Source organism: Henckelia pumila, chromosome 4, assembly GCF_033568475.1.
Source record: "Henckelia pumila isolate YLH828 chromosome 4, ASM3356847v2, whole genome shotgun sequence".
Taxonomy (NCBI): domain Eukaryota; kingdom Viridiplantae; phylum Streptophyta; class Magnoliopsida; order Lamiales; family Gesneriaceae; genus Henckelia; species Henckelia pumila.
In genome coordinates, this window is record NC_133123.1 from 127248498 (window position 1) to 127263068 (window position 14571).

The window sequence follows — 14571 nt, forward strand, 5'->3', positions numbered from 1 at the left end:
TAAATTAATTCCTCCTCTGTCGATTTGGAATCGATTAACATGCAAGCAAATTACTGGCCAAGAAATTCACAAGACACTTATGATTTCAATAATCAATAAATTCAAATCAATCTCTGAAAATCTGAAATAAATAAACCAGTTTTCTACAAAAATTTTCTGGCCCAATCTCGTGGCCTCAATCGACAAATATAACTACTCACAATTCATAATCAAAACCAAGTTTTAATCATGAATTGATAAAATAAAAATAAAAGAAAAGAGAAAGAAAATCTTCTCCCAAGTGTGTAGCCATAGCCGCCGTCTCTCCTATTCACCAATCTGGTCAGGAACCCTTCTAAAATATTTAAAACATCTATTTATAGTGTTTGGGAACCCTCATAATTAAATCCTACGCGAAATATAATCTCTCGGATTTTTAAAATTCTGCTACACGCGCGTAAGCGCCAAAACCATCTCGCTCGTGCGCCAGCTAAAAAATCAGAGGCCTCAAAGCATTCTCGCGTGCACGCCCCAATTCACCTCGCTCGCGCACGTTCTAAAATTGTTGAGGCTTGCGCGACAGCACTTGGTTGCAGCGCCAAACTTGAGCCCCCTACGCGATAGCACCTGAAACTTGCGCCAACCTTGAGCCCCCTGCGCGATAGCACTTATTCTATTCTGCGCGGTTGGTTAGCGCCCTTCACCATCCTGTAGCGCGATTGCGCAGCCATGGCCCTTTCATTGATTCAACTAATTCATGCGCAAATTTGCAGGTTCTCATTCTTGTTTACTCGATGATTTCCGCAGCTGCTCAATTACTCTTCTTCCCTTTCCATCTGGGCATCTGCTTCATTCTCCTTCCCTTGCGATGCTGCCATGGCATGTTCTTCTTCACGGTTTTTGCTCTCTTCGATATGCATCTTCTGGTTTTGAACATGTTCTTCTTCTTCGAATCGACGCCGCTTCGAACTCTTCTTCTTTTCTTCTTCTTGCACAATCGAGCCCATCTTTGTTTCTTCCTGTTGTTGCAGACTTGCGATTGGTGTCTTCATTAGCTGCGTGATTGCGCTACGACTTACGCTAACAACTAGCTTCGAGCACTTCAATTCCTCTCAAAGCAAAATTATGCGCCGATCACCACAATTTCTTCATGATTTTTGTGCAGCAAACTTCATCATGCAGCACCTGTTCTTGTTCCAAATTGCTCAGCTCCCTTGCTTTCTTTCTTTCTTCAAAGATCAGCTTCTCGGCTTTGCCAAAAATACCGAGTTTCCGCCATTTTCTGTAAATAAAACCAAGGGGAATTATGTGATGACAAAATGCATAAAACGACAAGAAACAAATGTAAAATAGTAAGAACTAATGCAAGAATGACATAAAATGACACAAGATAATGCATACAAAATGCACTTATCAACACCCTCATACTTAACTCTTGCTCGCCCTCGAGCAAGACATGCAAAAACAAAATGCAAACAAAAACATAAGTAAGGACAAGTCATGAATGTGCACATCCTCTGAGAAGTTCAATTACCAACAAAAATCACCGACATGCTCTCAACTTTTCATAATACACCTTCGGTATAACGTAAACGTGTGTGTGTGAAATGTCATTCCGGTTTTATGCAACATAGATCGAATTCATCTCAAAACTGCTTAGCGGCCTATGACAAATCAGTGCAAGCCTCTCTTTTCAAGTGTTCGTCCTCTCAACAATTCTCTAGCACAAGCACACCTCTCTTGAGAATAAAAATTGCACCGCCGGATTTTGCACCCGAAAATTGTTAAGCCCCATTATTACCCGCAAACTTAGCTATAACATGATAGGATTAGAATTTTAACCCCCTTGTCTATAGTCCGGATGGAGTAGCAATCCCATTGAACCCGCAGACTTAGCTATGGACAGATATTAGGATTTCAATCACTCTCCAAGCCCGGATGGAATTGTTAATAATTTTAAAAAATTTCAATTATTTTTTTGGAAAATATCCCCATTTTATCCGTAAACTTAGCCATGGATTTCAATTGCGAAACCACAACCCGGATGGAAATGTTAATTTTCAGAACTTTTATCCAATCCCATTACTTTTTCCGCATACTTAGTCACAACTAAGATAGGATCGAAAGATCAATCCCCTCGTCTATGACCCGGATGGAATTGGTTCTTTTATAAATTTAATTTTTTTCAAAAATTTTGGTGCTCCCAAGATCATCAATGTAGTGCTAGAAATCATCGAAATTCAAAAATACAATCAAGATCAACAAATACCTATTATCGTGCAATGGTCATACAGTCAGAAATTTCATCATATCTTTTGCTACAATTCACTGGTCTAACATGCGTGCTTAAAAAAATATTCACGGTTCAACCTACAGTTTCTCATGTCAAGTCAAGAGCAAATTTTTTTCAAAAATCAAATTTTTTCTCATAAACTTCATCATTATTGGCTATCATGACTCATCCTACCCATTCAATGAAAACAACAACAAAAACAAACTAAATGCAAACAAACACAAAACACGACAGATGCAAAACAAACACACAAATGCGATAAACTAGTCTACCCCCCATACTTATCCAAAGCATTGCCCTCAATGCTTCAGAACAATGAATAGAATGCAAACAAACACACTATGTAATGAAAAACAAAAACACAAAGAAAACAAAAATAACACTCCCCTGGTTTTCGATTCATTCTCTTCCTTCTTGACAGAATCCTTCGGGACGGTATCAGCATTCTAGAATACGGCAGGCACGACCAACTGGCATGGGAAAGAAACAAAAATCAAATAAAAACAACACAAAAACCGAAAACAAAATAAAAAGTAAAAGCAAAAACACTGGGTTGCCTCCCAGTCAGCTCTAAATTTATAGTCTATAACCCGACTATACTCCTCTCTTGAGTGGCAAAATTCAAGGTGGTTTATCCACCGTCTGTGAGAAACTCGAACCAGTCCTGCACTTGAAAGCTACATCATTAAAAATTTTGTGCATTGGACTAATTTCTGCATATAACTGCACCTGCTGACCTGCATCACCAACCCCATCAATCACATCGATTAAACAAATAGCAGAACAAGATTTCAAAATTGGGCTCTCAGTAGCCGACTTAAACATAGTAAAAACTACTTGTTCATCGTTCATTCTCAACACCAACTCTCCTCTCTCAACATCAATCAACGCCCTACTAGCAGCAAGAAAAGGGCGCCCTAAAATCAGTGGAACCTCACTGTCCTCATCCATGTCAAGAATAAAAAAATCTACAGGGTATATAAAGTGTTTTATCTTGACTAGAATATTTTCCACTACTCCTCTTGGGTTCTTAATTGATCCATCAGCAAATTTCAGAGAAATATTTGCTGGTTCAATTTTTTCAATACCTAGTTTTCGAACAATAGCATAAGGCATTAAATTAATGCTCGACCCAAGATCACACAACACATTATCAAAAGACAAACTTCCAATAGGATTGTGATCTCGTCACTACCATAATTTCATTCACGCCTCTTGGATTTGGTTCAGTGTTGCTAGGCAACGCTCCAATAGGACGAGTAAAGAGTTGGGTTGCGATTTGACTCATCTGAACTTCTAACTTCTGCAACATACTCCCCTGATTCTGCAAGCGAGCCTCAGTACCCGCCACATACGTCATCATGATCTCTTCAAAACTAGGCTTTTTCTCCTCTTACTTGGCCTGCCAGTTATGACTGTAGTTGTTGTTTGAGTTGTATGTCTGCCTTCCTTGATTGCCCATAAAATTCACAGCCTCAACTTCAAACAACTGCTGGTCTTGTTGCATATTCCCTTGTGCTTGATTGATCTGCGCTGTTTTCATGAGTGCCACTTGGTGTGTCAGCGCGTCAATCTTAGCATTCAGGGCCATTAAAGCATCGACCTCTAGAACACCGGCCTTCTTCTCTTTCTGCACATCTGGCCATCCAATGTTACTTTCTGCCATGTTGCCAATGATTTCCCAAGTGACAGCTGGCGTCTTCCTGAATAAGCATCCATTGGCTGCAGCATCTAGCATAGATCGAACCGACTGATCGGCTCCGTTGTAGAACGTTTGGGTCTGCTGGCTTTGAGTAAGATTATGTTGAGGACATGTCCTCAACATATTTTTGAACCTGGTCCACGCCGCATTTAGAGATTCTCCCTCCTTTTTCTTGAATGAGATAATATCTGAAAATAACTTTGCCATCTTCTTAAGAGGGAAATACTTGTTCAAAAAAGTTTGAACAAGTTGGGTCCATGTAGTGATAGAACCCATAGGAAGATCATCCAGCCACTCCAAGGCTTCGCACTGTAATGAAAAGGGGAATAACCACAGTCTCACTGCATCAGAGGTTACCCCATTGAATTTAAAAGTGTCACAGATCGACAGGAATCGCTCCAGATGAGCATAAGGATCCTCAGTAGAAGTGCCTCCAAACCGCGCTTGAATTTGAAGCATCTGAATAGTGGAGGGTTTAAGCTCAAAGTTGTTCACCTCAACAGCTGGGCGAATGATGTTGGATCCATAACCTTCAACCGGAGGCCTAATAAGATCCCAAACAGTGCGGTTGTCAACTTCTTCTGCCATCTCTTCCTCAGACTCAGAATCCAGTTCCAGATTAAGATCTCTCTTAGCACAACGAATTTTGCTGAGTGTGCGTTCTATCTCCAAGTCTAATGGTAGGAGATTTTTGAAAAATCGAGATCGACGCATGCACTAGCAGACGAGTACCTGACAAACAAAAAGAAAAAAATTCAGAATTTTAAATAAAATAAAAAAAAAACAGTCTAATCTCAAGAGAAATAAAAATTCTGATATCATAAACAGTCCCCGGCAACGGCGCCAAAAACTTGAACGACTTTTTCGGTGTGAATAAAATTCTACTGGCAAGCGTACCAGGTCAAGTAATAATATAGTGGACTAAGGTCCAAGTGTCGAACTCACAGGGACTATATAAAGTTGATTACCAAAATATATTTATTTATCTTAATCTAGACCAATTCATAAAGGTTGATTTTAGATTTAAACTAATGAATAAAATTCCAAATAACATAAAATAAATAAAAATGCAGAAAATTTGGGATTAAAATAAATTTGGGAAAAGATCGATCAAGGACGCACGCAGGTACCAGACAATTTCTGTAAAAATAAATTTATTCAAGATTCAGATTTAATTTTCATTCACGGGAATTCTCCTAATTTGTTCGAATGACTATTTCTAGAACAATCAAACCTATTCAAATACTGACAGATTAATTTTCATAATTATAATTAGATTTGAATCCATGAAGAACATTGAAAATTCAATTGACACCTAAACCGCATATTGAAACCGAATTCTATTTCTAGTCAGTTTTACAATACGATAATTGTTGAAGTGATCTAAATTAATTCCTTCTCTGTCGATTTGGAATCAATTAACATGCAAGCAAATTACTGGCCAAGAAATTCACAAGACACTTATGATTTCAATAATCAATAAATTCAAATCAATCTCTGAAAATCTGAAATAAATAAACCAGTTTTCTACAAAAATTGTCTGGCCCAATCTCGTGGCCTCAATCGACAAATAAAACTACTCACAATTCATAATCAAAACCAAGTTTTAATCATGAATTGATAAAATAAAAATAAAAGAAAAGAGAAAGAAAATCTTCTCCCAAGTGTGTAGCCGTAGCCGCCGTCTCTCCTATTCACCAATCTGGTCAGGAACCCTTCTAAAATATTTAAAAAATCTATTTATAGTGTTTGGGAACCCTCATAATTAAATCCTACGCGAAATATAATCTCTCGGATTTTTAAAATTCTGCGACACGCGCGCGAGCGCCAAAACCATCTCGCTCGCGCGCCAGCTAAAAAATCAGAGGCCTCAAAGCATTCTCGCGCGCACGCCCCAATTCACCTCGCTCGCGCGCGTTCTAAAATTGTTGAGGCTTGCGCGACAGCACTTGGTTGCAGCGCCAAACTTGAGCCCCTTGCGCGATAGCACCTGAAACTTGTGCCAACCTTGAGCCCCCTGCGCGATAGCGCTTATTCTATTCTGCACGGTTGGTTAGCGCCCTTCACCATCCTGTAGCGCGATTGCGCAGCCATGGCCCTTTCATTGATTCAATTAATTCATGCGCAAATTTGCAGGTTCTCATTCTTCTTTACTCGATGATTTCCGCAGCTGCTCAATTACTCTTTTTCCCTTTCCATCTGGGCATCTCCTTCATTCTCCTTCCCTTGCGATGCTGCCATGGCATGTTCTTATTCACGGTTTTTGCTCTCTTCGATATGCATCTTCTGGTTTTGCACGTGTTCTTCTTCTTCGAATCGACGCCGCTTTGAACTCTTCTTCTTTTCTTCTTCTTGCACAATCGAGCCCATCTTTGTTTCTTCCTGTTGTTGCAGACTTGAGATTGGTGTCTTCATTAGCTGCGTGATTGCGCTACGACTTACGCTAACAACTAGCTTCGAGCACTTCAATTCCTCTCAAAGCAAAATTATGCGCCGATCACCACAATTTCTTCATGATTTTTGTGCATCAAACTTCATCATGCAGCACCTGTTCTTGTTCCAAATTGCTCAGCTCCCTTGCTTTCTTTCTTTCTTCAAAGATCAGCTTCTCGGCTTTGCCAAAAATACCGAGTTTCCGCCATTTTCTGTAAATAAAACCAAGGGGAATTATGTGATGACAAAATGCATAAAACGACAAGAAACAAATGTAAAATAGTAAGAACTAATGCAAGAATGACATAAAACGACACAAGATAATGCATACAAAATGCACTTATCACCCCCGCGCGCGAGCTCCTCTCTCGCGTGGGCGCGAGCATTTCCGCGAGCCTCTGCTCGCGTAGCCTGCGCGCGCGAGGTGATGACCTCGCGCGGGCGCGAGGCTCTTTTAAAAAAAAAATTGTGTTGTTTTACGCGGCTTTTCGTGTTCGTTTGTGTTTAAACATTTCAAGATTAGAATATTAGAAACGGGGTCTCACATATCTACTGGCAACGCTTAGTCATGTCGCACCCAAATTATCCTACTCTACTCAGATAAATAAAATATGCAGTAGTGAGAGTAGGGATCGTTCCCACGAGGAAAGTGAAATTTATCGTGTTATAAAAATTACTAAAATAAAATAAAGGGGTTTTGTGAGTTGAAATTAACTACTAAAATTTTAAAAGAAATCTATAATGAAATTCTATCAACTATCAGGCAAGATTAAATTAAAACAAAGAAATCAATGAGAAACACGCCTTGATATTGGTCTACTATACCCTTGAAATCATTCATTCGATCATTGATCATCTCAAAATAATTAATCTTGATTGAATATTCACCATTGAAAACTTAATTTCTGTTTTACCTTAATCTTAGTTAACTAGACACAAGCATTGTAAATTAACCCTTACCAATGAATTAACCCAATACAAACGATTAGATTTAAATTCAAGATAGCATTCAAACTAGTAAAACTGATGAATCTAGACAACACATGCACAAGCGGATGTATTTAACCTAGCCAATTGTTGTTCCTACAATTTAATAAACTCACAAGCGGATGATTATTAATTGCAGTTGCTTCACAAATCAGTTGATTCAAACAATTACGGATTTGAATTCTAATTTAGCAGTAGATTGTATAATGAAATCCTAGGGTGATCAATCCAAAAATCTCATATACAAGCATGACAATCGATTCCAAACAACTCTCGATACTCAAATAAAATCAAACAATGAAAATCAAAATCTCCCAAATAAATAAATTCAAGGGTTCGTCTTCCTCAACCAAGTTCTAAATCTTAGCCAACAATATTCATGAATTTTCTAGAAAAATCTATGAAAGAAAAAGTAAATCTAATAAAAAAGAGAAGAAACCTAGCCCCCAGGAGAGTTCTTGGTGTTCTAAGCCTTCAAAGTCTGATAATAGATCCTGAAAATCAGAATTAAAAGTCTTAAATATACACTAGAGTCCTCAAAATAAACCTTTTTCTGAATTTTTCCCGAACTGCACCGCTGGCTCGATCCACTGAAGTTGACGGATCGAGCCAGAATTTCTATGTCCAAATTTTCCGAAATTTTTCTCTTCTGGATTCATTTAAAATTTCGAGATTGAAAAATAGAAGTAAAAATTATTGAAAAAAAACAATAAATTTATATTTTGCTTTAGTATGAGTCATGACACTAGCATAAAAGCATATTGGAAAGAATTAACGTATTTAAGGAAGATCATAAACGGATGAAAAATGGTACAGTAAACTTTTATTTCTAAAATCTTTTTTTTTGTTCGTATACAAAATTGGTACCGACAATGTGAATCCAATGTGATCGTGGATTCGTGGTAATTTCGTGTTCATACAACACAAAATATTTAATGAGATAAAAAGTTTCCTTAAAAATACATCTTATCCTCTTTACTGAAAAGCTGTGCAATTCATTTCGACTGATCTTATCTCTTTAGTAAAGCCAGAAACCTGAATTATACTACAACTGGGTGTGTGGTGTTGTATTATAATGACTTTGGCATTGGCGGCTACCATCGAAAGAATCGATGGATTACGGGTTGTGGGGTCACGATACCGTTAATATTAATATTTAAATTAATTTTTATTGTACACAAAATAAAATTTGTAACTTTGACTGAATTTCTTACTCCTTACCTAGGAATGCACATGATCGTGTTGTATGATCCTTATTTATCGCGCTTTTGGCCACGTTAAAGCGAATGAGATTATGGTTGAAACGACTCGATCTAAATTTTTTTATTTTATTTTTAACGTATAAAATTAATAATTATATATAAATATGTTTAAACTCAAAATAAATTTTCATAAAATATTCTACTTAAAATTTCAATAATATTGCATGTAATTAAATATTTTTAAAATAAACATAAATTAATGCAAAATATTCAAATCAAAACCCCATTAAACTCCTTCACATAAAATTCATAAACTCATAAATAATTAATAAAACATGTGCGGAAAATGTAGTGTTCTTCAAGACCACTAGAAAACATAAATTGAGCAAGGGTCACGGGCTAGCCAACTGTCGGGATCTCATATGTCCTCATCGCCAGTCGGGGCAATATACTCTACAACATTATCTTTCTGATCACCTGCACCAATTAAGTCTAGTGAGCCTAGAGGCTCAGCACGTTCTATCTCATAATAACAACATGATTAAAATGATGCATCACATAACACATGTATAATACATAATAAATAATATATATACATGCATGTCATAAAATACATAACTGATGATCATCTCATAATATATGCATCTCATAATCATTATGCATCATAATAAGGGCATATCATCATTTAAAACTCTGAAGATTTATATCTATGTAGTGTGACCGTATAAGCGATTGATCAATCAAAGAACCAACGTACGTGGCGGTGGGATCTCCACCTCTTGGCTCCTTCACCAGGCTGACCCTGGATCCGTAGGCAATTCATCATAACATTTGGAAAGGCAATCGGGCCCCAGTATCCCGACTCTCAGTCCCGTACTATATGGAAAGGGCTCCGGGCCTAGGTAACCATCTCCAATCCCGTATTTGTCACACATCCACTTCAATTATCTTAAAATATTTTCTTATGCCCAACATTATACATATATCATCTTTCATCATATCATTTCATTCATTATGAAATATCATTGTATCTTCGTAACATCCGTCATAACTTTCATTCATGAACATAAAACTTTACTCAATAACTTCATGCATGTCATAAATAATTAAAATCATACTTTCATATTAAACATAGGTTTCATGAATGAAACTTAGACATGTACATGCATCATATAACGTAATCGATCCACGTAAGTCGTTCTTTTCGTTCTTGACTTAAAACTTAAAACTTTTTGCATAAAAACTCTTAAATATACTTTATAAGCCTTTAAAGATCATAACCATGAATTTAGGACCCTAAAATAACTTAAAAAAATCATGAAATCCGAAGGACAGGAGCGGCCGCTCAACTTCTAGGCGCGGGCGCGCGTACTCTGTTGTTGGGTCTGCTTGTTGGTTCTTAAACTCTATTTTGAAGACAGAATTTGGAAAAGTAGTAAACATGAAAGTTGTAGCCCTTGATCTTGGCTTTCCAATTCCGAAAACCTCACCTTAATTAGAGTTTTCAGTAAACATTTATACGTATTCTCCCGAGATGTGTCACTGTCAGAAATTCAAAACACTCGACACACTTCGGGGCAATTTTGGCCAAACATCCAAAATGATTTTGATAAAACTCAAAACATGAAAATTGTAGAAATTTAAACTAGCTTTCAAATAAATTAAGCCTCATACAATTTGGATTAGTACACTAGTCTTGATCTTTAAAATTGTGACGAATGTCGTTAATCCGGAACAACCCAACACATGTAAAGTTTCAAAGATTTAACTCAAACTAACTCAAGACTTCAAAATTCAACACACACCTTCAAAATAAGTCCTTTTCCAATTCTAGACCATAAGAATCTATAAACACACATTATTTATCAAGAATTTCTCAACACATACTTCAAGAACTCGTCAAGAACGGTTTACGTTTCACGATTTCATAATATCATAATTTCATGCTCTTGAAATTCTAAAAAAAAATCATGCATATATACTTCAACATACATGGTTAAATATTTCATGATGAAAGCAGAATAATAGAACATAATTGGTGAGAAAAGAAGAGAATTCAAACATGTCTTTGCAAAGATTTCAATCAAAATATGATACCGATGCGTAGATCGATCCCGGGATGGATGAACTTGCAACCTTGCTTAAAATCTTCAAAGTCTTCGTGTTATGTGTGTGTTGTGAATGAAAAGTCTCGACTGATGAGTTGGGAAAATAAGAGGATAGTGGAGGATAAAGATGGGGGACCAAAGGAATCAATTATGGCAAAATAATGCATGGTGGATGGCTTGCATGTTAGTCTCCATTATTAACCACTATAATACAACCATGCACCATCAGTCATTATTTAGTGATTTGTAATGTTTAGTAATATACAAATTATGCTTAATTTTCGTCCAAAAAGGTGATTAAATTTTAAAAGTGTACTAAAAGCCCTTAAAATGGCTTTAATAGGTGAAAAATGGATTTATAATAATATATAAATATTAAAACACTATTTTTCAGAACATAAAATCTTAAAACAATAACTAATGGCTCATAAAACCTTCGTAAAATAATTTGAGTAAATAATTCTACACAAAATTCACATAAAATTATTTAACTCATTTTTCCTAAATTTTAAATTTATTAATTTCCTAATTATGCATGTGAAATTCACATAGAAAAATTTCGGATGTTACAATGGTAGTGCTTGGAAGAGTTTTTAGAAAATATTTTTCAATTTTTTCTTCATAAAATTTTGAAATTTTGTGTAGGAAAAACTGAGAATTGTTTCTTAGAAGATTTTTTAAACACTATCTACATCCGAGCGCACCTTTCGGTGGCGACTGTGGGTTCTCACATCACAAAAAAAAGAACTCAAAAGTTTTTGTTAAGATAGAAATAAAAATCTATATGTGTCATTATATATATCGCCTACTAATATTTAACTAATAACCATGATTATGATTCAATAGAAATGGAATCAAACCGACTGTTGTTTTTGTAGCTGTCGACCATGTGAACCAGTTACCGCTCATCAAGGCCATTGATGGCAGGCCTGATTCGAATTATGTAGGAGCTAATGGGATGAACATAGACAATGGTTGTATAGGCGTTGATTAGTTTTTTTATGCTAGTGTACTCGTTTAACTTTATAAAACAAATTCTTATATTTATTTAACTTCCAATATTTTAAAAGCAAATATATGTTGAGGAAAAACCATATAAAATATAAACAGAATCATCATTCAAATTATCAAAAATAAAATTATAAACCGTAGCGGTTGTGTACCGGAGACCATAATTCTTAAGTCTTTGACAAGGATCGATTGATCTTCTAGATCTACGTGCTATTCCTGATATCCCTTTTGTTTTCTCTATGATTTTATTTTAATAATGAGATTTATAGATAGTAAAACGTGTCACGCGAGATCCGCTGACCATAACCAAGCTATATAGATAATTTTGTTAATTATTTCTGATATTTTTATTTCAGCACATCACAAAAATAATAAATTACACATTAGTCTCTACATATCGAAGACTCATATCCTATTTTTATCAAATACAATAACTGAAAACTTTAATTGGCCACTTTAATTTGAACTTAACTTAATAGACCACCAACAATAAATGATTATTCACATATAAATCCGTATAATTAACTTAACCGATCCAACAATATATTCTTTAATTGAGGGGTATATAGTCTAGTTGTACCACGATCCATTTCACAGGGGGAAACAAACGTGATCACATAAAGTTCCTATATTGATAAAAATAAAAATAAAAAGTTCCTATATTGGCAAGTGGTGGGAATATGCGCATTACAACATTTCCTCCCCTACAAATGCACAATGGAATGAAATGTTGACACATGTAGAAAAGTGGTAATTATATTTTTTGGTCCCTCATTTATTTGGAGGAGTCGTACTGAGGGATGGGATAACCATGTCAGGGGATAGGATTGAGTTGATGCATATATCGGGTTCGATTAATGAGTTGACATCACTAATTATCCTAATCATTTTGGTTCGGATCAAAAAAAAATTATCTTTAATTAATTTTCAAAAACGATTATTTATTCATGATATTTGCGTTTACCGGCTTTAAAAATATATTGATGCGCAATATTTAGAAAATTAGGAGGTCATTGTTTGAAATTTAAATTTATATTGTATGCGTATCAAAATTTCCCAATATTAATTAAAATGGGGAAAAGGTAAAAAGTTGTGTGCTCCTAGCCAATGGGATTTTGACAATGTTAAGGATGGGATAGCAAATCCCAAGTGACTCGGGAAAAAAGGTTACTTTTGTTTGCAAATCATATTTGGGATTGCCCCGAAGATGGTGGGCACCAATGGATAAGGTTACTTTTGTTTGGATAAATATTGAAAAATATTTTTATTTTTATTTTTAATTATATTTATAAGAGAAAACCAAAAACTAAAAACTATAGCTTCTGAAAAATTGATTTCGTAACCAAATACTACAATTAAGTAAAATACGTTTTTTAAAAAATAAAAATAAAGTGTATGTGACCTCCTGACTTGACTTCTCCAACCAAACCGGCTTGAAGTGTGCTACACTTATTAAAATTTACGAAAGAAAATTAATGAATGAAAGAATTGCAAGAATTTAGGATGGTTAGTTTGAATAATAATGTAATAGATATAAAGCATCCGTTTGTCTAAATCTAATTGGTGTATCATAAGATGTATCATATATATTGTGTAGCATAAGGTTGCATCCTCACAATAATCTACTTGCCACATATGGACTATCGAATTAATGTATTGTTAGATGGTCTCAATTCATTTAGTTTCGAGTTATTATACATTATTAGTCTGTTAGAATCTGTTTAAGTTTGACTAATGCATTGAATGAAATAATCATTGATAATTTGTTGCGGTGCAACAATTGTTTCTATTATGATATCAATCGATATATAACTTTTGAGCTGATATATAATTTTAAAATATTATAATTGAGTCATTCCCGTCAACTATATATATATATGAATTTTTGTAAAACATGTAGCAAACATTCGACTGACCTTATGATATATGAAATTTCGTTTTTAACCAACTTTATTGCTTTATATGTGGAACCCTATTTAATATTTATAGTACTTACTTGTCCATTAATCAACATGCATGTTCAGATGTTCTAACCATATTATCCAAAGTTCTTGAGCTTAGAGATTCTCGTGAGTTAGAAAATTCAATAATTAATTACTTACTTTATCCATTCTTTTTAGAAAGATTAGTTCTTTGTTAAATGCAAATAATTAATGGACAGAGAACGATGCCGCATGCTACGGGGAGCATTCCTCGATGTGCATAATTTAATAATTATTATGATAAATAATTAATCCGAATTTAATTAAATACTTAATCACGACTAATTGGTGTCATATTTATCCCGACAAATAATGCTCATGTTTCCGATCTTCCAACTTTGCCTGTGGATGCTAATTACACACCGAAGTATATATATATATAGAGAGAGATTATGAATGTTGATTTTTTTTCCTTGATTTTGTTGATTTTTTTTATATATATGGAAATTAGAGTCAAACACGTAGATGTCCAACATCTATAGGATGATATAGAATATTCGAGGAGCAAATTGATAATAATTTTTTTTTGGCGTACAAATTCTGAATTAATGTAGGCAATTTCTTAAAATTCAACTTTCCTCCTCGATTCTTTAGCTAGTCTTTTGGTAAAATTACATTTTCTGTTCAGTAACTTTCATTTTTTTGTTGGTATCATGTTGTCGATCAATTTACAGTTTTAGTTAACTAATTTGTGTTTTTTTCATTTCAATTTTAATCATTTTTTCAGCTAAGTAATGTGTCAACACAAATCAATAACGCGATATGGCGTCGCAGATGTCCCAACACCGTGAAAAAGGGTTAAAATGAAAAAAGAAAAATGCAAATTAATAGACTATATAAGTTCGTAAATTGATCGATAGCATAAATCTAAAAT

The 14571-nt window shown here is 35.0% G+C and overlaps 1 long non-coding RNA gene across 1 annotated transcript; it reads right to left on the reverse strand.

Annotated features, from left to right (window-relative positions):
* Nucleotides 1-8865: 8865 nt before the first annotated feature.
* On the reverse strand, nt 8866-10843 carry LOC140866662 (uncharacterized). The gene is made up of 2 exons (XR_012144952.1): nt 10694-10843; nt 8866-9073 (listed from the first exon to the last, which is right to left on the reverse strand). It is a non-coding gene; the product is annotated as an uncharacterized lncRNA (long non-coding RNA).
* Between the last annotated feature and the right edge of the window lie 3728 nt (nt 10844-14571).